This window comes from Aythya ferina, assembly GCF_964211825.1.
Source record: "Aythya ferina genome assembly, chromosome: 1".
Lineage (NCBI taxonomy): Eukaryota > Metazoa > Chordata > Aves > Anseriformes > Anatidae > Aythya > Aythya ferina.
In genome coordinates this window covers 108,324,571-108,349,679 of record NC_140296.1, presented here as the reverse complement: position 1 = coordinate 108,349,679, position 25,109 = coordinate 108,324,571, and the positions used below count along the sequence as shown (strand labels likewise).

The 25,109-nt window shown below is 34.1% G+C and overlaps 1 long non-coding RNA gene across 1 annotated transcript in view; it reads left to right on the top strand.

The window, feature by feature from the left end:
* Positions 1-20,506, top strand: part of LOC311431253 — a 37,553-nt gene extending 17,047 nt beyond the window's left edge. Inside the window, exon 4 of the long non-coding RNA XR_014689317.1 lies at positions 20,441-20,506. This is a non-coding gene — a long non-coding RNA (uncharacterized lncRNA). The remainder of the gene's footprint in view (positions 1-20,440) is intronic.
* The last annotated feature ends 4,603 nt before the right edge of the window (positions 20,507-25,109 follow it).

Genomic DNA, 25,109 nt, shown 5'->3' with positions numbered 1-25,109 from the left:
ACAGGAAAAGGAATCTGAAGTCAGGGTGACTTCATCAGCTCCAAAGTTATAGCTAGATTACTGTAACAGTGAATGCCACGTATAGGATGCCAATTCATTTTTTTTGAGTGTTTCTTTCATATGATTTCTGAGGTCAGAGTATATGATATGTATATGTTATATGATACGAAAGTATATGATAGCACCTTTTAAGAAGGGAACTTTGCTCATTTGGGGTGCAATGCAAAAGACAGAAAAGGACTCTTGTATTCTAGTATGTTGAGATTTCATGCAGACAGCCCAGCAAGAATAGTCTAGCAGTGTGACTACAGTAATTTGCCTTTCCACTCAAAGGAAAGAAGAGGGAGAAGCATAACATGAAATTGTTTTCAGCTTTGAGGTATGGAATTAAGGGAGACTTTATACTCACTCTGTTCCTATATAGTCAGTTCTTTTCAGCAGCTGAAATGAGTACATTAGGACAGGCTAACAGTTGCTGTGAATGGCTTATGATCTTTGTTCTTCCAAGCATGTTTTAAGAGTAGTGAATCTAAGCCAACAACTTTTGCACTCAGAAAATAAATGTTCTTAGTTATATGTAAATCCTTTTTTCATTGCATTATTTTTATTCTCTGTTTGTTTGTTTGTTTGGTTTAGTGTTTTGTTTGTTTGTTTTGTTTTTTTCCCTTCTATGTATAGGCATTCTCCAGAGCTTAGCTTTTCTGTTGCTGAAGTTTATGTGTTTATACAGTCCAGGAGCTTGGGTCTTTTCCTAAAGGCTTGAAGTTCTAGAGCATTGGCAGCACATTTTCTTCGTGGCAGGTATTTAAAAAAGAAATAATTTTTTTTTCCCCCAAAGTTTTATACTGTTAATCTTTTGAAAATGATATGGCCAAGTATGAGGAATTATGACTCTATCAAACAGTTACAAGTTCTCATCTATATTATTTTTACTAGTTGACTGAAGTAGTGCAACTTTCTGTTTCTGACAAGCATCCTCCGATCTTAATACAAATATTAAAATCAGTCACAGATGATCTTAACAGCATGATTTATTCCTTCAAAGTTTTCATTGTTTACACACTTTACCCAGCTTGGGCATTTACTTTCCTGTACAATCACCCATTTATGCGATTCTCTCTGAAGGCTTCCTCATACCTCATTGAGGCAGGGAATTAAGATGTTACTTGAAAGGAAATATAAAAATTAGCAGATTTGCTAGCAACGAGCCTGGACAAATCTGCTACTGTTCCCCCGGTACAAGCATTTTGTGTTCTGGCATTGTGATGTTTCCACGGAAGAATACCTTTCATTGTGTTAACCCAGAACAATACTATCCTTCATGCTGCCCCATAACTGCGGTATACTGGATAATGAGTGGGACCCTTAGTTTTAGCAACATGTACATCACTGTACCGTATATCGAATTTATCAAAATTGCATAGCATGATGACTCAAAATATCAGGCTTTCTTATTTCCAAAACAATAAGCATTCTGAATTGTAGCCCTATCTTGAAGAGTCAGTTCTTTCACTGGTGCAGTGTTAGTAGATTTCAGTGTGCACCTTATTGAAAACAAGTTCAGTTAAGATAAACTTATGTAAACATGCTGTTATAGCATCTTGGGGCTGAAATACAGGAAAAACAAGGGTGTTTCATACCCTGTGAATATTCATGCATTTGAAGAGATCCTGAATTTGGAGATTTAGAGCATGTTTTCTACACCAGACATTTCTTTTTAAAAATGAGTTAAAAACTTCAAATAAAGGAGAATAGTTATGCTTAAAAGAAAAAAAAAAAATGCATGAAAATAGAATGCGTTCTGATGATTATGCCAGTAAAAAGTGGACATTTTATGAGATATACACAATTTTACATTTTTGATAACTTGATAGTTTTGAAAGATGCCTGTTTCTATTTAATTTTGTAATTTTTTACTTGCTTCTAATGCAAATTACCAATTTTTAAACAAATTATAAGTCTAGCTAGAGAAGAAGACAATGTCATGACTATAAATTCTTTAAACTATGTAGGTAGACAAATGCTCAGATTAACCAAAATAATATGAAAACAACAAAAAAAAAAACAAGCACACAAAACAGTAACTCATTGGCGGAAGTAAATCTTTTCATCTTTAAGTAAGAAAAGCTGCAAAGCAGAGTTACGTATGTGGAATCACATTTTTTCTAGTATGGATTGATAAAATGTGCATCCATTTATATTTTATAGGAACAAACATACATGTAGATTTAGCATGTAGACAGCATACAGCTTCTGTATTTTGTTTTCTTTCTACTACTTTTAAGTGATTGAGTGTTGCAAATAGCCATATTGCTTAGTTTTCAGATTAATTTTATGGGCCTTTTCAGAATGGAATAAGGGTCTACATGAATCCAAGCTATGGATAATTTGACTGGTATTTGGGCAACAAATTTGCCTCGCACAGTAAAGGAAATGGATATCTCGTAATTCCTATGAATTTTTCTATTCTCCTTGTAGGATTTGCCCTTCACAGTGTGTGTGAAAATGCCCCCTGTGATAATCAGAAGTGATTTAAAATATCATACTTGGCAAAAAAATAATTATAGCATCGTGATATTTTCCACAATATGCCTTCTGGGTAAGGACAGAGAAGGGAAGAAAGGACAATTGGTCAAAATAATAAAGAGGAAAAAAGATCACTATTACCCAAAAAGCTCTCATTTATTGGTTTTGCTTGCCTTTTTAAGATGTATTACAGTTCAGTAATAATGGTCTTGAACAATACCAAGGACACCTTATCAGCAAATGATAAGCTGACTTTTTTGAGTCAGCTATAAGTTTCATTCATGTTAGTTCCATTCTTTCACATTTATTCCACATAAAGTAAATTTGCTGTATGATTTTGTCAGTGGTCAGCTTTAAAAAAAAAAAACAAAACACAAAAACAAACAAACAAAACACAACCAAACAACAAACAAAAACACAGAAAAAGCTTATCTCCTCACACCCTTGTTGATATTCAGTCTGCCACATACAAAAAAGTCTCAAGTTCAATGTGATCTAATATGCAGTATATCCTGTATCAGAAACCTCAGGTAGCATTTATTAGAAGAAATTTATTAGCTAGAGATTATACTATGCCATCAGTATTTCTTTTTCCTTTTTATCTGATTATTTTCATTCACATGTTTTAGTTCTTCATGTTGTTAAATTCACTCAAACCACATTTTGCTTGTATATGTTCAAAACCAAAAGAGCTGACTGATTTACAACTGTTTAGATGCTTGCACGAATTTGAGGCTTAAGAAAGCTTAACCCTTAATTCTTCAAGGAGTTATTTTTATTTCAAAAAAGGACACAATAGGACAGTCTCTTCATGGAATAGAGGCAAAATGGACTTAACACGGGCATGTAGTTAACTTCAAAAGAAGGCACTGGACAATCTGTTATGACATTTTCTGGTCACACGAAAATGTCTCCACTGATCTGAAGGAAGACATGGTCAAGTGACAACTAATAATATTCTGTAGTTAAGGAAGCTTATTGCAATAATAATAATAATAAAAATAAATAAATAAATAAATAAACTACAGAGACTCTGCCAGTTTAACACTGATGTGAAAAAAAAAAATGTAGCTTATTGATTGGAAAACTGTTGTAACATTTATTATAGATTCACTTTATTACTGGTGTGAAATACAATTTTGTGCTTCTCTTCGTCCCATAGCTCTCTCTTGAAGAAAAAAATAATAAATCAAGCACAGATCAGGCAAGAGTCATCAGCTGCAGAACGAGTTTTCAGTTAAGAAACTGAAAACATGGGTACCAGAAAGCAAGCAGCCCAGTTGCTGGGAAACTCATTTAGGTTGCAAAATCTCACATCTATTCTCTGCCTTGTTCAGTTAAGGAACCTTACTCTTAAATCCATGTTAACCATTAAGTCTTCCTTTATGAATCCAAGGATAAAGGTAGTTCTCCAGATCTGAAGGGTGTGAAGAGCTGTGCAAACACACAGTTTCTCTGTTGAAAACCAGAAGTCTGGTCATATAGATGATAAAAGATACAATATGTAATCTAGGGTATGTTTTTAGTGCATACCCTAAATTTAAAGCTAACCCAGGATGTGATTCTCTGCATATTTTCTTAGTGAAAGTGTCTTGATTTTATCCCAGAAAGGAATTTTACATATATATATAATTGTTAAAATATTTGAAGAATAAGTAAAATATTTTCAGCCCAATTTATATTACATTTTAGCATTATACGTGCACACATAAATGTTGTGAGTATATATGTGTGTACATATAGTCTATATGCCATTTATATGTGAAATTACATGGATTTTATTAATCCTTCTTGTATCTGCTATAGTAGATGGCAAGCCATTTATTTTCTGATTTATACATTTAATTTAGACTAATTTCATTGTTCCCCAGTTAGACTAATTTCACTCTTCCTTGCATTTTGGGTTGGAGAGACAAATACATTCACTGTTCACAGCAGTTGTAGCTAGTTGTCCTTATGTTAAGTGGCCCTTCTGGAAACTATGCCGATAGTACTGAAAAAATCACGTAAAATGAAACTCTCTCTGTTCTTACTGATTTTGTTACAGATGCCACGTAGCCACGTGACAGTCAAACTCCACTTTGTTATAGTGATGGTCTGTTCAAAGTAATTCACAGATCAGTACTTTAAAAGTACAGTTTTAATATAGTAGTTGCTGAGGCCTCACAGCTACAAGCCTAGCAGTAAAACTGCTGCTGAATTTGCAAGCCTTAGTTCCTGTCTTCATTAGAAAGAGTGCAGTTTTGTTTCAGTTTATCATACACTCATAAGCTGGACCTTGCCTCAGTAATACAAATAACTATGCCTGCTCTCTCTGCATACTTTTATTTGAAAGGTTTCAAATAAAACTATGTTAGAGTAGATATTAAATAATCCCATCCCTTGTAAAACGAATATTAATGTATGAGATAAAATACTAATGAGAAATGTGTGAAATTATATGCATGCATGTATACATCACAGTGCATATGACAATGATAGTTTGCCTCAAGTTACATTTTTTTATTAGTAACTATTGCATGCATGCATGAACAAATTGTTAAACTGTAAGAACATTTTAGGCACCACAGACATTCATCTGGAATATAATAGAAAGGATCTAAATGTGACTACATCTCCTCAACAGCATGACCGAAAAATTGTGGAATAGCTGATTCTTAAATTAGCAAAACTATTAAAGAAGCCAAAATGCAGAGGATCAATATATTTCAGTAGAAGTAAATACTAATACTGTATGATTCAAACTGCCTAATTGAAAAATTCACAGGTATTTTACATCTATGAAGTTACATAGCTCTAACAGGTTGAAATCAGAAGGGCTAACCCAATGTAGTTTGAAAACACCAGTCCCTCATTACAGCATTGCTCAGACAATCTTTGGCACACCTCGATATTTACGTTTTCATCCAGTGATTCCTTATGAACTTCAGCAAAAAAACTTTAGAAGAGTTGACTATACATACAGTAGTTATGTTTGGCAATGTGAATAGTGGAAGTCTGTATAGGTTAAGCCACATCTCAGTTCTTTCTGTGTTAACTTCCTGCTATTGAATGTTTGCAGCTCTTCGTGAATAATCTAAAAATTTCCTTTTAAATAAAACATGTTCCTCTGTGGTTACTTAATACACTAACAGACAATGAACTGTACTTCCTTTCTCTCTCTCTCTCTCTTTCTCCTTTTTTTTTTTTTTTTCAATTTCTTTTTACCTTAGCATTGTCTCATCCCATCTGTCTCCTGTAGCAAAGTGAACTAGTGAAAATGTTGAAATAGAAAGAAAAGTAATGGAAAGACTACACATGCATACACAATTGGTAGTCAGATTCAAAGTTTTATTTCAACTGCTTCTAAAGCTGTAACCAACAAAAGTGTATATGTTTTTAATAATGTGCCTTTACTGCACAGATGAAATAAAATCTACTGCCAAACTACACTTAGATATTTCAACTCAAGGTATAAGGAAAAAACATTGTAATAAAAGAAAATAAACCAAACAATGTTTTTATATATTGATATATAGAAATAGTAAATATTAATTTGTTAACAAAGGAAGATAGTGGCTATTAATTTTGTTTACAATTACGAGGGAAGAGAAATCTACTTGCTTTATGTGTTGAAGTTTTTAGCAGTTTTTCACCTTCATGATCATAGAAGCTGTGTGCACAACTATGGTATGCATGGGTCATTTATTTAAGAATTTTAAGCATAAATTTGGTTTAACAGTGATGCCTAAATGCAGAAATACAAGTCACGCAAGTGACTTTTTTCATTAATTTTTACTGATTACAGGAATGCTGTCTCCAAGATTTAGCCCTTAGTAACAGCTAAGGAAACCATTTGCTCATAAAATATTTAAATATCACTGGTTAGAGGCCTATTAATTATAGTTCAAGTTTATGTACCTTTCTGTTTGCCATATCTGCAGGCAGATATACTCTAACCACTTAAACACTTATTTTTTTCCAATGAATTTTTAGACCTGTAAAAACCAAACAAACAATAAACCCCCAAACTCTGAAAACTGCTTTTTAAGCTGCTTTCATTACAACATAATCTCTTTTAAATAATGGAAAGTTTGAACCGTGCTCACGGCTCAGTAAAATATAATGTAGTTCCCACACAACAAATCTATGGAAAGGAAAATAGTACTTCACTAGAAGAGGCAGTATGTTCTTAAGTGTAAAATTCTGAACTCATGGTGATATTTAGTTGTTTCTCCTCTCAATTTATGGGTTATGTTGAGCAAATCCTTCCTACGCCACCCACAGTTTCCTTATTTCTAGAAAGGGAATTATGGATGTATATAATGTAGTGTTTTGAAATCAATGGGTGAAAAATAGTATGGATTAATTGAGTGCTTCTGAAGAACTTTAGGATATACAAAAACTATACATATATATATATATATAATTTAAAGGAACACACACTTTCATTATCTGCTATTTTATGTTTCCTCACAATTATCTCATACTATTCAGAACTTGTAACTTGCTTCTCTGTGGAGTTATTGTCATGAGATTGTCCATCAAAGCTATGGAAAAGAAACACAATACATTTGCATAAATGTTTAATATTTTAATTGCCAGTGCTAATTATTAAAATAGTTGTTTAGTAAATGCTCAATGATTTAACAGAATTTAATAATTAATAAAGTTCTCATTATTTAAATAATAATAATCTCCAAATTAGAAATACAGGAACTCTTGTTGTCATTCTTGTTTTTATTGATTTTTTTTCCACATTCCCTTCTCAGTTACTTTACACAGTTGTTTAACAATGAATCCAAAAATTCATGTAACTCTTTCAGAAATATAAAAAACCTCTAAAATTAGTTGTTCTGGTTCCTGATTACATATCTCAAAGGTTTTGATCAATTGGAGGTTGGTGTGAAAAGACAGCATTTGTTTCTCAGGTACCAGTTTCATATAAGGGTTCTCTACAGGAACTCCAACTTTTCCCAAAGTGGTAAACTTATTTCATTGTTTTCTGTTATATCTCAAATTTCAATTAGGAAGAACAAATTTCCTGTTTTTCCTAGATAGCCATTCATTTAATCTGTTCCAGTTCTTCAGTTTCCTAAAATTCATCTAATAAGAGGATGACTTCTGTTAGTTTTCATTCTGCTTGCCTAAACTTTTCTTACAGAAATGGAGTAAATCAGACTATTGTGTTAAAATGTGTGGTGCAGAAGATGTGGTAAAATCAGAATGTCAAGAGTGTTTGAACCCTTGGATGGGAATGAGCATTGTTTCATTGTTTCAACAGCATTTCAGCGAGGATATTTATATCAAATTAAAGCTGTTAAATTACTAGTATCAGAGCAGATTGCATAAAAATGATTTATTTATTTATTTATTTATTTTACATTTGGAAAAATGAAGTGGCTATATATTTTTATTGTAGCATATTCTTGATCATAAGCTTAATGAGATCAAATTATTTAATTTTGTGCATATGTCTTCATGAGAAATGAATCTAAATTTGTGTTCAATACATCTGATTTACATGAATGTCTGCCAAGTTACAGATGATTTTAAGTTAGGTACATATTAGTTTCCTGCAGTACTTGAATTTTTGCTAATCAAGCTCTGTTGGTATGACATTTGAGACCTTAAAGGATGATTAAAGTTTGCAAATGTTGACACTATACTTGACACTGTCTTTGGGATTCAGAAAGTAATGAAGGTCAAAAGATATCTTTGTGGCCACAAAATTGGTGATACCCTTTTTTTGACCATCTTCTCCATTTTTCTAACCCTCTATTTGAATTTGTATTAATTTGTAGCATTGTGATATTGTCAGGGAGATGTTTTGATCTGACAGTTTTTGAAAATATAAATTAGCAGAGAGTAATTGTGTGGCTTCTTTGAGATATTCTGGCTACAGATAAATAGAGTCAATCAGATGACCTGCTCATCTTTGTCTGTTTTCTGTGTCTGCTTCCTCTGCACCTCAGCATACTTCTTTCTGGACAATCTTTTTTTTATTTATTTTTAATTTTTTTTATGAGATCTGGCACACTGCCACAGAAGGGCTGGAGAGCTTTTAGATATGGGAGAGACCTATTTGCCCCCAGTGCTGTGAAACAACCTGTGCTGTAGGCGTGTAGCATAAGCTATACTATTTCTATGTACATACTATTGTCTGTCTCTTCCCATATGCTGCTAATTGCTTCATCATCTTCCTCCAGTCAGGTTTGAAATGTCTGTGATTTAAAATAAAATAAAAATAAATTAAAAAATACATAATAATAGTAATAACATCAATGTTAAGTAGCAAATTAATATTTATAATATTCTTCATTTTTTTATAGCTCCTTCCGTTTTTCCTCTGTGCCATAGACATCAGTTAAGTCTGGCAATATCCTTAATAAGTTATTACAAGTTTTTCCCACAGGTAAGCAGCACATAGTCCCTAGAAACCAAGATGGCTATCAGAGATGAAATGAAGGACTCTTTCTCAGAAAATCCTGATGTGTAAGCACAAGAAGAGCTTGCGTCTTCTATAGTGCAACTACAGGTTACATGTGATTGTGGTTAAACATAGCTAATGGGCACTCTCTCAATAACAAAAAAAAAATAGTCTCTCTTGATAATTGCTTTTCAGTGAAGCTGAATGAATGAAAGTTTTAAAATTTAACAGGTTTTCCTCATTTCAGCTTATTAGTTACATCATTGTTAAAACAACAACAACAACATACTTTTATTGCCATAAGGAAAAATTGCCTCTTTAGTGCATTCTGTTGCTGGTACATAAAATCAAATCATGGTATAGATCATATAAACAAAGAAAATTATTTAACATATTGAAAATATCTGTCATTGAGAGCTATACAGTGAATTATTTCCACTTCTGAACACAAAAGAAAATTCTGGATTAATTACTTTTTTGTAGGTCGTTTACACCAAGTTCAGATTCTGCAAACATTATCACTTACCTGGTTTGGAGAGCACATAGCAACCTGAGTGGAAGAACAAATCTTCAAAGAGAAATACATTCAAAGAGATTTAGAATTTACAGGAAAAAAGGTATATGTGTGCAAGTGACAGTTCCCAGGTGTAGATATCTTACAGAGTTATGTGAAAATGGAAATGAGTATCTGAATTAGAAGTCTTCCAGAAGAAAAAAGTATTTTCCACATGAAACAAACCCACAAACTGAAAACAAACAAACAAATAAACAAACAAAACAAAAACCAAACCAAACAAACAAACAAACAAAAAAAAGACGAGGAGATGAGGAATTAAATGATGCCCATTTGTTTAAATGACTCTTGGAAATTTTATTTTTGGGGTATTAGTGTCCATGAAGAATAAAAATCATAATTTATATGCGTGGTAGAGATGTGACAATGCAAAATGCATAGTCATTTCTGCCAGGTGTCATCAATTTATAGTTTTATTAAAACACTTCTGAATATGTGCTTGTATAAAGCAGCCAGGTCAGTTGTTAAGACTGGGAAAGCTTGCCAATTTAGCTTTGCTGTGGACTGCTCAGAGACTTGAATGTCTTGGAAGTGGACATGCGAGGAAGCAAACTTTATATGTATTTCCAGAGCCAAATAGTAGGAAAAACAAACAGACACACACAAACACACAAAGGCAAACAGAAAGTATAACAAAATCACTCATCTATAACCCCAACCATTAGCAATATCCATAAATGAACTAAATGAAGTAAATGAGGATTCTAAAATGTCAAAGATACTTGATTAGTTTTTAAAGTTGATTTTGAAGAAGAAAGAACATAGACCACTAAAACAGAAGAGAACTTATCACTAGAGCAGTCCATGAAAAGTTAATAGAATATTAGTTGCAAAACCTGATTATATATCAAATGAAGCAGCAGTTCCAGGTATATGTGGATGTGCATGTGTGTATTTATGAATGTAAAGAGTTCTCTGGGTACTCTGAGAATGCACAACTAAGAGGAAGTTCTACAATAATAATCTAGAAAACCTTATTTTGTTTCAGAGATGACAAGTAAATACTGCTAAGTAGCTTGTATGAGAATATGAACAGGTAAGCAATACACATTTCAAGAAAAATGTCATATAAAGTTGGTAACTTATATTGATTTTTTAAGAATACAATTTGTCAGTCAATACCATAAAGTTTCTAGTGCACAGTACTTTTGTTCTTTGCAAGCCTGTGTTTGGAAGCATACCCCTTTTGGGTTGCATATTCAAAACCTCTTTGACTCTGGCTTAATATCCCCCTTCCCTGACTACTGTTTGTTCTGTGTAAGTCACATCCTGGGGTGAAGTAAATTATGGCTGAGCTGCTACCTCTCCATCATTCTTTAATTCCCAAATTTTAAAATCCTCTGCAGCCCTTAGCCATTTTTTCTTTTAATGGAATTAATGCCTTGTCAGACTCATGTTTTAACAACTGTTTTGTTTTTTGTTTTTGTTTTTTTTTTTTTTTTGGTAAATATATTCTCTATCTCTATGTTTCATAGTAGGCAGATTGTCCACTAAACAGATTAAAAACTGAGACAGATAAAATGATGTATTTGTAACTATACACATTTTTCTAAAAGTGAAAGCTAAATGTTTACATGGATTCAAAAGAAAATGGCACAAATTCAGGGAAGAACAAAACAAAATGATAGCTGCTAAGTACAAAGGTATGACTTCAGCATTAGGAATCCTCCACAGTGTTGGAGGTCGTGAGAGTACCCTGGAAAAGTGTCACTCAGTTCTTAGCCTTATATTATATTCTTCTGGAGGAATCCACTTGTGGCCAGTGCTGCAGAAGGAATTCAGGGCAGGATGGTCTGATTCTTTGACCATTCTTTCCAAAGATTTTTCTTATGATTCTGTATGCTCTCACAGAAATTATAACATGATTGAATGTAGAAAGAAAACCTCTGTTTTATTTTATAATATTTATAAGAAAAGGAAACCTCTCCAATTCCACCTCAAGTTCAGTTCAGGAATTATATAACAATACATTAGATTTTAGTTACTTTAATGTCATAAGAATTTGGAGGATTCTGAGTCTTTGTACTACCATCATTCTGAAAAAAATAGTTAAATTGCATTGATGCTAAATTAAAAAATATTTTTCTGTAAATAATCCCAGTGTATAAACTCATTAGCAAACTTTTATTTTCAGGCAGTTTGTGCTGCACTAAAAATATATATGTTGTAAGGTGGGGGTGAGGGGAAAGGGAACTCCTGTAATAACCTATTTCAAAATGCTTTAATTCCTAACATAAGCCTAATGTTGCCATTGTCACTGGAAATGATATTGGTGCCTTTGTTAAAAGACATGTTGACAAAGCAGGTCTTGTTTTACTAGAAATATTACTTAGATCTGTGCTAACAATAACAGATAATATTGACATGAGAAAAATTGAAAAGACACCAATTTGTTAAGCTGTTGGAAATCCTAACAAGTCTTAGAAAAGTTCAAATGTGGGGAAAGTACTATTGCCCATTCAAAATTCAACTCTGTTTGCTGGCTGAAGACAGGGTGATTCATTCAAAATATTCTGAAAGATCACTGTGATGAACTTTCATATCCACTGTTGGATATTTCTCTGTTGGACATTTCTCTGTCCAAAGGTGACTTCATAGAAGTGTGGTACTAGGAAAGCATTTAGTAAAGAATAGCTTTGGTATTTGGAGACTCTCTAAAGTCTGTCTGACTCAAAGCATAGATTTTGTGGGTTCCAAAAATCTGCTGAACAGTCTTCTAAAGGAAACAAAGCCTCTAAAAAGAACCTTTGTATGCTGTGTTGTGCAAGGTAGCATTTATATATTGAGTCAAACAAATTATCCATTAAGCTTTGTATATAAATCTGTTCTGAAGTGAACACCTGCAAATGATCCTTTGTGTAATTCTTGTTTTGCCCTTACAGCAAAAAGAAATAGTTTTATGTAGCAAAGCATGTTGTACAATTATATAAAAATTACTAATGTGTTACACGTATATCTGGGCAGTTTTCTCTAAAAATCTTTGATTTGTACCTACACTAAGCCATTACACCATCAAATCACAGCTGAGGAGTATTGAGCATCATTGAACTCCTGAAAAAAATTTGAGTTGTTCAGTACAAGGTTGCTCAGCACAGGTGTTTGCGTAATTATGATATATTAGGAAAATTCTTTGTTCAATGGCCTTCAAGCCGCTTGGACGGTAAATTGCAGAACAAGCTTCTGCTTGTTTAACAGAGATGAATGCATGTGAGCAAGATTACAGCAACCACTTTTCACAGGGAATATGGACATCTTACTTTCACAGGTCAAGGCACTACTCACTTGAAAGTGGTTCTTGCATGCAAAGTAATAGACACTATGGCATCTTTCTCCACCTCCATCATTAGCAGGCAAGTTGGAAAAGAGCACTCAAGACAGACTCTTCTTATTTAGCATTTGAGCAAGGGCTACAAAAAGAGGCAGTGGAAAAAGCTACAGTTGCTCCAGCAGCAAAGAGTGTCTTTGAAGCTGTGTGATCAGGAGCCATTACATCTCTGCTGAGGACAAGGAAATGGGAGACTATAAAACATTTCTGTTAAATTCTCCTGGAAATCGCAGAATGCTATCCATTTATTTATATATATTTCTCTGTGTGTAGCCAGAGGCTTTCCCAAAAAGAACTTTAACAGCCCTTCCTTCCCCCAGTAAATACAAAGAATGAAATGTAGAGTAAACATTCCCATACAATTTCCACCTGTTGTCATTCCTCCTTGGAAGTTACCATAACTAGATGAAACTGCCTCCACATTATTGAGAAGACATTTTAAATCACTTAATCATAAGGAAATGTCAGAGTATTTTTGCAATCAAAATATAGCCTGCAACCTGTGTAACCTTAAGCATCTTTAAGGGTATTACAGAAAATTTCAAATCATAATATACTTCCAAAGTAAGGAGGGTATGTATTTTTAGCCCCATTTCACAGATGAGAAGAAGACATGCAAGAAATAAACTGCCCAAGCTTATACAAAGGGTTTGGATCAAACTTTCACCTAGCCTAACTTTCTGTTTCTGACATGAGAAAGGACAGAGTGGTACTTCTCAGAGTTATTCTTCTGCCTTTCTTCACCCTATGTCTGAAACAGAGACTGTAATAAAATCATTATAAGCGTAGCCCATCAAAACCCTTTTTTCCTCATGCAGGCTAGTCTGATTTCAAACCCACTTCATATCCCAAGCATTGTGTGGAAGTAATCTCCACAGCATGAATTCTACAAGATATTTACTGTGTTGAAGTATGTACTTTTGATTTAAAGCTTCTGTCTGCTAACTTTATGCTTCTTAATCCTGTCATGAAATATTGTTAATAATTGTTCTCTATTCTCCATTCATGATTTTGCATACATCAGAGTTCACTTTGCTAGAACAATGTGTCAGGGTCTGTTTAATATTGAAAGCAACCCATACCTTTACCTACCTCCTTTACCCCTCTTTTCAGAGTCTTGTCTTGTCTTTTAGATGGGGAGACTGGGATAAATAGGTGATTCAGGATGTGACCATGAACTTTGTAAGATGCCGTGATGATGTTCTCTTTTACTCCTTTATTCCTTTTCTTAGCTGTGTCTTTTTTTTTTTTTTTTTTCCTTACCGTTCTATTTAGCCTTTGAATGTCACTAGGGTTTTCATGGGATAATGGATATTGACAATTAGATATATTTTCTGAAATATAACAGCTTGCTTAGTGACCATCTCACCGTGTTTTTATGATGAGGAGCTTTTTTCCCCTGTGCACATTACCTCATATCAACGGTAATGTTCATTTGCTCCTTGCCCCATAGTTGTTTGGAAAACTGAAATCATCTGCAACTCTTAGCTGTCAGTTTTCATGATTATTATTTTTGAATAATTTTGTATCATCAGAACGCTTAGTCACCTCATTATAGTTACCTCATTATTCACTTCCTATTCTAGATCATTTATGTTGAGCAGTAGATATCCCAGCAGAGCTCCCTGTGGGACTGCACTGTTAAACCTCTACTTTTGTAGAAGCTGATCACTTAATCCTACTATTTAAGCTATTTATTAATTCATGAGAAGACCTCCCTTCTCATCCCATGACAGACAAATTTCCCATGAGCCAAGATTTTATCCCAGGCCATTTTGGTTTTTAATTTTTTACAACTATTATAGCAAAGCAATTTACTACAAGAATGTACCTAATAACAACATTCTTGGTTATATTGGTAATATTCATGCAAAAAGAAAATGGATTCCGGTCTTTCAACCGCAGCTGCCAACACTAGAAACACATTTACAATGTAAGCCTTGTAAGATTTAACATTTTAAATTATGTGGCAAAAAGTTCAAAAATTACTTGTCTGTGTTATCTAAGATTTGAATAATCTTGGCTCTACTCTTTGGCTATTTTTGGTTTAAAAATGGGACATCTGTCTGTGAAATAGTGATATCATAAACTAAAACAGGAAGTTACTGGCCTGCACTGTTAAGGATAGATTTTTCTGTTAAATCGAGGAATTAATTTTTGGATATACTGTTCTTAGAAGGACTGTTCTTAGAAGCAGGGTTGTGATAAGATAATTGATGCGATGTTATGATACCATTTAGTCCCACTTGAGGCCTTAATATTAAAATATTTTTGAGTGACAACATTGCCATTTATCTTCCTAGCAGGAGTCAGGTGAGAACAATAAAGTGAGGGAAGCCCTCTGTGCTCCATCCATGTCAGCTGTCAGCATACATGAAACAAATTATGTGAATAACCAGAATAAGATTGTTTGCGTTCTCTCAGATTTTTGTATTTGAATACCTGTAGTGCAGTTTCAATACACTGATAGGATCTGCGAAGTTCTCTAGTTCTGACCGTGGACTAGAGAGAAAGCCCAAAAGCTTAGACATCCCAGGTGTTATCAATTCAATCAACAAAATTAGGTGGCTGTTATGTAAATTATGCAAATATGGGACTCAAACTCTTCATTCATATTTGAGAAATGAAATATTTAATGATGTTGACATTTTTAATTATCATTGGGTTTCTGTATTAACTCCTGAGTGGGATCAACGTTATTACAAGATCTCAGACAACTCTGGTGGACATCTTTGTATTCTGTCAGGCTTGACTCCAGCCATAAGTGTTACCTGTATTTGAAAAGCTGATGAGATGAATAATAAGGAAAGAGCTTTTGAAAAGCACCAGACCGATATAGAAGGTCTGGGAATTTTGTCTGTTCTTTGGCAGCAGTGAGGATGTGACCATCACATTATGATGATTTTTTTGTTCCCGTACCTTCTTATGAGGAAAAATTACTTGTGACATAGGCTTCAAACAAAGTAATACCACCCAACCACACTATTGTGATGGAAATCTTATGAGGACAGAAATCTCATGACTGTGAAATTTTAATTTGAGTACATTTTTCTATCTCACTTCTGTAAGCTATATTGTCCCTTAGACTTACTTAGCAGACAGAGAACAAGAGTCAAAAGATAGGCTATTGCAAAAATTTAATTTCAGCTCTGTCATCGACATATCTTATGGAAATTTCCCGAGAATTAAACTTCATCTTTTCCATCAGCAGAAAAGGGTGCTTAACTAATTCACAAGGCTAGTGATATTGTTGCTGTTGTTTGTCCTATTTTGTAAGTAGATGTAATCATCTGTGTTACACGGAGCTTTCTGAGAAGAACCTATGAATCTAAGTAGAGATCTTAAAATCCTGAGGATTCATTAATTTATGTTTGTGTAGTTCTTTGAAGCTGTGAAGCACTATATAAATGTAAAATATTATCTACTCTTAACCATTATCTATGACTTTCAGTAGGTACTGCGTATCACAGTACATGCTATCATCACAGCTCAAGCCCTTCTGTAAAACTCATAAAATTATTATTTCCCTATTAATATGCTCTCTGTCCTCTTCTCTAACCTTCATACTCATTGCATAGCCTACTACAAAGCAAAGCTTCTAGATACCCAGTCATATAAAACTATTTCAGCCATTGTAGTCTGTTACTTTTACTGCATAGAAACTCTCTCTCCTGTGGAGAGCGACAAGTTGTAACTCACATGGAACAGTGCTACACTCCTGCATGTTTTAGGGAGGACTGACAAGGTGGTGTTGGCCTCTTAGAACTGGGAAGACTTAATATTATGATTTGATACATATACTTTGGCTAGTCACCTCATGTCTCTGGTCTTTAGTTCCTTATCAACAACAGCAAAAAGAAAGAATATGTGCAATGTATATGTATACAAAAGTATTTTTCTTCTTGTATTCAGATTATCCACTTGTTCAGGACAATATACAGCAAAATATTATACAGCATCTTTAGATTCTATTCTAAATATATTAAAAAAAAAATACAATATCTTTAGTTTCTATCCCATCCCATCCCATCCCATCCCATCCCATCCCATCCCACTTATTACATTATATGTAGTAGGGATCGTAAATTTCACATTTTTTTTTTTGTAAAAAAATGAAAAATCTGGGAACTGTTTTATAATTGCCAGTTGAACTAGGAATACAGACTTGATAGAAAGGGCATTTATAGTCCATTTGCATTAGTAGACTAGCCAATGAAAGCATCTTTTTTTTTTTTTCTTTCTTTTCTTTTTTTTTTTTTTTTGGTCCTATTTGTAATTTATTGTGCTTGGGTCACTGTTCCCAGTTAATTGTTAATTGTTCACTATTAATTGTGCTATGAATTTTCCACTCAGGTTTCTTTGAAATTGTTCTCTACCAATGCTATTAGTATGTGTCTAAGAAACTGAGTCAAATAGTCTTTTTTCTACTTCTCTCCTTTCAGATCTTCTTCTGACATATTGCATACCCATATTTAGTAGTTCATTTTTTCCTTCTTCTGATTCGCAAAAAATGTCAGGTTAATGTTTTACTTTATATAAGACTAAAATACCAGTCCCTAGCATCCTGGCTACACAGTATGTTTCTATCACATCCTTTTGGAAATATACTTGAGTGTAGTTTAATCTGGTGAAAACAGGTAATTTGACCATGGATGATACAGTGTGAAGGGTATCCTGAAAAATTTGATTTTACATTGCTCCCTATTTTATTTATCTTGGTGGGGCAGATTAGAGGCTTTATAGATGGCAATCATTCTACCCATTAGCTCTCTAGCAAGGAAGGAAAGAAATTTGGTCTAGAAACTCAAAGTCTTTCTTATCTGCTGCTGTAATGCAAATTTTTTCTCTGTCTACATTGTTAAGGGGACTCCAGTGAAATTCCACAAAGCCAGGCTTATGAGGAAGGACCTTGGTTGGTCCTGTAGTGATTCTCAGGACAGCAACAGTTATCGCATATGTTATGTGACACCAGTAATGTTTTCAGTATTAGGATTTGTTTTAATGACTAAAAACTCTTGAATGACACCTATTTATGTAACCAGTATGTGAATTGTAGTCATCAGTGGTACCTGATAAGCATTGATTCAGGTTGAAAAAATAGATTTGTATTTTAAAATATATTACACTTCATTAAATGGAGGAAATATTTCTTTTGTATATAAGATTTTGCAGTATTTTCTAAATTAAGTTAATGAATATATAAAAGACCATTAATGAAAAAACAAAAACAAAACCAAAATTTTTCTGTCTCTTCTGCTTTCTAGTATACTTGAGGGGGAGAAAGTGACAAATCAGTAATCAGCAAGCAGTTATCTATTGTTTCACTGGTACTGGTCCTCACAGAGTAATAACTACTTAAATTATCCAATTGTTCTCTCTTGAAATTAATGAGACATTTTTATATAGTTAGGATTTTCAGCTCTTTGCTGTTGTTGTTTTGCCTACATAGCTCTATTTTAATACCTTATTCAAAATAATCTATGTCCATATTTACTAAATTTGCTGCCTTTTTATGCAAATCTAACTAGTGATTCTAATGAAGTCTAATTGCAGTGTCACTGATATCAATGTAATAAAAATCCTGATCCATAGATTTATTCTGTATTTACAACCTTTTAATCTTTTTTTTACCTGTCATTGCAATCTAACACCTTAAGTATATCTGTTTGGTTTTCCTATGTCAATAACTGTGTCTGCTTATACTTGCAGGTTCCAGTTTTGCACTACAATCTCAACACAACTTTTATGTTGTCTATTTTTTTCTTCACTTACATTTTAAAGTTGAATTACACTGTTGAAAAAATCATCCTGTTCAGAAAGAACAGAACTAAGTTGATATATCTGCATTCTTATAATGTTCATAGCTTATAAACTACTGGCCCTGTGCTTACTAACTCCTTGAATAACCACATTCAAGTCCAAGGCATTGGAATAAAACATGAATCATACATCTACAGCATTTCAGTGAATCAGTGAAAGGCTGACTGGTTTATGCCCCAAAGCCCATGGATGTCTTTCATTTAAATGAGTTTTAGGTCAGATCTACTGTGGCTGCACAAACACTGAAAAATCAACAACATTCTTTAGCTAGACTGAGTAACCTGCTTAAGAAGATGAAGTATTATATATTCTGTAACTCAATCTGTAAGAAATGCCTGGGTTTTGTTGCTTGCTTAAACAAAATGAGAGGTAGCTTGAAAGAAGTCAAACAGGCAGAAAGCTTTCTGAAACTACTTGAATATGTTAACAGCAAAACTGAAGACATCAGTGTAACTTTTATCAATGAAGCAGAAATTATGATTTTTAGGAAAAGATTGTTAATACTATATCAGCATCTCAAGAACTTAACCTTATTGAGAGACTTCTGTTTGGTCACAGATATATTTATGAAAATGTATTCTATTAGAATATTGCATTTGGCTGCTTTAAAGAAAAGCACAGGGTAAGAGATGCAAGGAAGAATGTTTTCTTGAACTTAGTGTTGAAGTAAAAAAAGAAGAAATCCTGTGTGTGTGTGTGAAAGCAGAATACTAATGCATTTCTGTAATGCAGATCTAAACGGGAAGGTAAAAATCCAGCTGATTTTGCTGGTTTCACCTTGGAAAGGTTTTCACAAACTGTTTCTAAGTGAATCTGGTGTTATTCTCTTATTTGGAGAGAGACATGACAGTGTGAGGTTAGAACGAAGTTCTGTACAATGGAACTGCTATGGAGGTATATATTGAGGTATAAATGGTCTTGATTAGGATTCAGCTCGACGTACATGATCCTGTGTCTACGTGTAAGACAAATGTCCTGTAAAACTATTGTCAGTACAATCAGTCTATGCTGGGAGGCTATTTAGCCAGCTCTAAAACAGACACCTTGCTTTCAGCAATTAAAACTCATCACTGCCAGAGTGAAGAGTGTTAGATGTGGAGTAAGTATGCAGCCCCAGCCTGCACTGAAAGATGTAGGCTCCCATCTAGTTCCCATGATTTTCAACTTAGGCTCATAGAACTTAGAAAGTGAGTGTTTTGAGCAAGGACATTCATTTTGTCTAGTACTGGGATCTAGATCATTAATTAGTGTCTTTAGAACAGCAATGCAGAAGTCTTGTTAAGTTATTAACAGTGTATCTATAGCATAAAATCTATTAAGGTACCCTACTGCGTTCATTTCTTTGTGATAATAGTTTTCATTTAATCATTCAGTAACAATCTATAATCCTTTTCCTGGAAACTATTTCATGTACAGAACAGAGGATTTTGAACAACAGAAAAGTCATTCAAAGCTGGAGCCTAACCTATTAAGTGGTGAACTTTAGAGAATCCTGTACGTAGGAGAACTACACTATCTTGTGATCTTATACATAAAGGTTACAGAAAATAAGGGCTATGAAATTATTAAGCAACATGGGGATCACACTAAACAACTTTGGAAGTCTCTACAAAGATTACTAGTTTAAAGCCACCTTTGCTGGTGTCGTTTTGGAAAAGGATGTAACAAATTGAACATGTTACTAAAAGGACACCGTATAACAGTAATAAAATGAGATGAAATCAAATTTTGCATGACTTTTGAAAGACATTCCTTCCTGACCCCCTACCTCCTGATTTAACTGCAGGCCGTGACTATTTTGGATGTCCTTTTTTTCCCAACAATTCCTTTCTTCTTGTTCTGTAGTAATGCCTCTCTGTATTTCTGTCTGGGGATCCACACATTTTCTGTGGTCTAAATGCCTTCTTTGTTCATATTGCTGGCTCTTCTAGATTTTTTCTGGGTCAGCAAATCGTAAAAGAAATGATAAAACTTTGTCTTTGGGGAAAGCTCTGAGTGCTGACCCTACAATGAGAATATCAAAGTCAAAGAGAGACCAAAGGAGTAAAGAAGATATTGTGGAACTGACTTTGATGATACAGTATGAAAAAGAGAATAGAAGTCGAAGCAAGCACAAAACATTTGCCAAAAAGCTTTGAAAGATCCAAAACTTGGTTTCTTGAAATGTTACTTAAGTCATTTTTCAGATTTCCTTTTAGCTTTCTAACACCTTCCAGCAATTCTAGTTTTTCTGCTAATCTTTGAGAATGAGCTAGTCTGGCACATCCCCCCTGTGTTGCATACCACTGTCCCATAGGAATTCATGTGGATTTTAAGACTGTTGATGTTCCATATCATAATTAAAGTCTATTAAAAATATGGAAATAAATCTGGAGATAAGTGGACTTTAAAAACAACTTTTTCAGTGTTCTAGAAAGACTGTGTCAAAGACAGCCAATTATTTAAACGAGCAATGCCTCATCAGTCTTTTGCAACAATTTCCATGAAAAGCAGGCCTCTGCAAGGTGGGACAGCTGGGATAAATGTGCTCAGGATAAAAGCGAGGACTAAAGCGTAATCTTTCAGGAAGAGAAACCTGATTTCTAACAGTTGTCGTCCTCATCCAGTGCCATTGAGAAGTGACAGGCCCACCTCTCTCTCCTCGCACAGCCAGCAGTGAGGTACCAGTTCAGTTTGTAAAGGCAGAAATGAAAGCGCATGACGGTCCGATCGTTAAAGAAACGAACTCCACAGCACAGAAGTTAGACAATGAGGCTGGCTCTTTCACAGGAGTGGATTCCAGCCTACAAAGGCTGAATAACAAGTTCAGATCTCAACACGACTCATGGAAACCGGGGCTGGAACAAGCTCACTGCAAAAGCAAAGCACTTAGCAGCAAAAGTGAAGGATCAAGAGGAAAGATGTTCAGATCAAATGCATGCCGGAGCAAAGGCAGCCGGAGCTGACATGATTTCCCTATCAATGATGCCTGACTGCTGAAGAAAAGAACTGCTGCCAAGCCCTGTGGAGAGGGAAAAGGCGCTGGTAAAGCCCCGCAGCAAGAGCCACCAGCCCGCCCAGGTGTGTTGCTAACTAAAGTGTTGAGTTAGAGCAGGGAACAGCAGAATGAGGAGCTGTAAACACTGCACAGCTCAGTGTTTAGAGAAGCATGAGAGATGGGAACACCTCACGAGTCTGACTCCATCCTCTTTCACAGATCTCTTGTAGACCTGCTTTAATCCTCCTTGTTATCTTTGAAATGGGGACAGATAATAATTTGCTGCATGTGTGTAAATATGTCCTTGTAGTATTAAACACTGCTCAGAAAGTAGGACAGTGGTAAAAGTGATAAACTATATTGTATGAGCTTTTTGGCACTGCAGCATAAGGGACATTCATATCCAAATTCTAAAGTGTGCACAACATGTGTTTTTTTTTCTAAAAATACAGGGTGTTTCTTGACCTCAGAATTTAAAATTAACCTCCAGTAAATCTGGGATCAGACATAGGAATCTTTAGAGAATGAACAACCAAAAAGGGGTATATATATAAAAATATATCTATATCCTGACTCATCTGTCTATATTTTGTTTGCTTAAAACTGTGAAAAAAAAGATATACTTAGGGCTGTGTGCTTTTTACACACTGTGAATATTTTTCTGATTCAAGGAGAGCAAATCTGCTTTTTAAGCAACCATAGGGAAAATAATTTCCCTCCACAAGATGGCTCCTGCAGGGAGAAGCACCAGGCGCTGACGATTTTATTTTTTGGTTCTGCAGAAACTAATCCCAGTTCATATGGTTTAATCTGTCTACTTTTAGCTCCTGAGGAGTGATGTTTATTAAAAAAAAAAAAAAAAAAAAAAGTTGTATTTTCATGCTGCAACTACTCTGTTGTGCAGGATAGATAGATAACTTTGTTATTTTGCTGGCTCTCAATAAGGACCAAAATTCTTGATGATCATTTTGATCATTTTTACCAACTGTTTTTTTATTTTGTTTTCTTTTGTTTTGTTTTGTTTTTTTTCCTAAAAAATCTAATACAAGTGGCCATTTCATACCAGGGGTGCTTATTGAGAACTTCCCATTGAAATCAATGAAGAACTGTGACTAACAGTCAGTGACAGCCTATGATCCAAGTTGTTTTATGCTAGAATATTCTATGATAGTCTTCTGGGATACAGTAGAATAAACCAAGTCTGGATATTAGCTTCAGAGAAACACTGTATTTATGGTTAATACCATAAATAAGGAATCCTTACAGAATTTACCAGATTAAAGGGAAAAGAAAAATCTAAGGAAATATGTAAAACCAGATCTGTAGAATTTAATATTCTTCTGCATGTGAGAGTGTACCTCCTCTTCCTGATGCTTCAGAATAGTTATCTCCATACTAAAACATATCTCCATATAGAACATATCTCCATATTAAAACATCCCCAGCAAACATGAAACTGTGAAAGAATGAGCTATGCTACACTGCCTTGTTTTGTGACTCGTTGAGAGCATACACAAAGATTGCAACGTTACTTGATATACAGGTTAATTATAACACTTGCTTAAAAATTATTTTTATTTTGAGTCTTGAGCAGCACAAACAGATGTGACAAAGTTTTGTGTCCTTGTGTTTAACAAGGTTTTTTCATATAATCAGCAGCTGAGGTTTTCTGTTATTGGTAGACTTGTATATAGAAGATGCACTTACAATTCTATGAATGTCAGTCCCAGAACACAATGAGAAGTTGAGGATGATTTTTTTGTTTTGTTTAGTTTGCCTGATTTTCACTTAAGTCAAATGTAGACTGAGATGCCTGATACTGGTGCCTTTCCATGTGTCAGCCCACAAACCATGTGATAAGCAGTTATTCTGCTCTTCTTAATCTCAGGAAGATATATTCTTTTATCTTTTCAACCTTTATGAATGATGACTGTTAAAAAAATCTCACTTCTTCTGAGTTTATTTTTAATCAATATGCAGAACATTAGAAAATGAAGACCCAACATTCCAAAAAAAAAAATAAAATAAAATAAAAAAAAATACTTCCTTAAAGAAGAAGAAGGAAAAGAAGAAAATGCAGATATTTACAACATCCAAGAGACAGTTTTCGACATTGATTAAAAGACATTTCTCAGTGCAGGGATGATTTATTAAGAAAAGGGTACTGAAGTTTCCTCTAAATGAAGTTACCTTGCATTTATCTGTCATGTAAATGTGCTTTGATTAACCTGTTTGAAAATGATGGAGAAATAGGGAGAACCCAACGCCAATTTAATAAGTAATATTCCTATTATCTGTGCCTGTGGGAAAGCCTGTGGGAGAATGAAAAAGCACTGGACATTTTGTAATGTTCACCATGTAAAACCTTGTTCTCCCAAGTCCTATTTTTTCAAAAACCTGTCATGCAAAAATGTTGCAAATCTCTAGTCTGCAAAATATATACAACCATAGTGTTTGGCAGACCTTGGGGAACTTCCAGCAAAACAGTTTAATTGGAAAATGCCATTTCATTGAACCCGAACTCTTACTCCAGATTTCTACAGCTGAGCAAATACCCCGTGCTCTTAACAATGAATCTGACAAGGACATGAATTTTACTGAAAAAATGTAAGGGTTGGGATGGTTCGTATAAATCATCAACATTTATTTTTAGATTTTATTTTTCTGTGAAAGGGAAATGTTGAGCTTCAGCTCAGTCTGGACATTGGCAGAAGGATCGCTTGTTGCCTGCCTTTCTCTATCATTTTATTTCCTGGCTAGCATGCATCCACATTTGTAACTACTGTGCTCCTCAAAGTTATCAATTACTTAATAATTGAAAATAAAGTATATTAAAAACAAGGCTCTTAAAATACAAACTGACATATAATTAACAGGGGCCTAGATGGAGTGGAGGAAAAGAGGTATTCTCTTTCATTTTCTATCATTTAATTTCATATGCATCAGCTTTTTTGGTATCCTAAAACCTGCAACTGAGTACAACATAAGTAGGGGCTCAATGCATGTCCTGAATCAGACTCTGATTATTAGAAATGTTGCTTCTATGGATCATTCTTTCAAATGCTAAATACATTAACAGAAAATTAATTCCTGGAAATAAATAATTAAATAAGATCTTTTTAATTTTAGATTTATTTTTTTTTTAGAAATGAAACCAAAATAACTGTAGCTCATTCAACTTCCAACTCTGCCTTTAAAAATATTTCTTGATATCATAGACTTAAAAAGGTCAACAATATCTAGATATCTGTACCCATGAAATAAGAGTCTTTAAATTGTACACAATAAAAGGCAACATCATCATGATTGTAGTTACAGGTCTTAAAACTATTCAGAATGATGGTCCCTGCATAAAAGGGACAAAGACTGCATGACACCTTACCTTACAATTAAAAACAAACAAACCCCAAACAAACAAGATAAGATGTGTAAGATAAAAGAAATAAAAGGGAGCTTGACAGTAGTGAAAGCTACATCT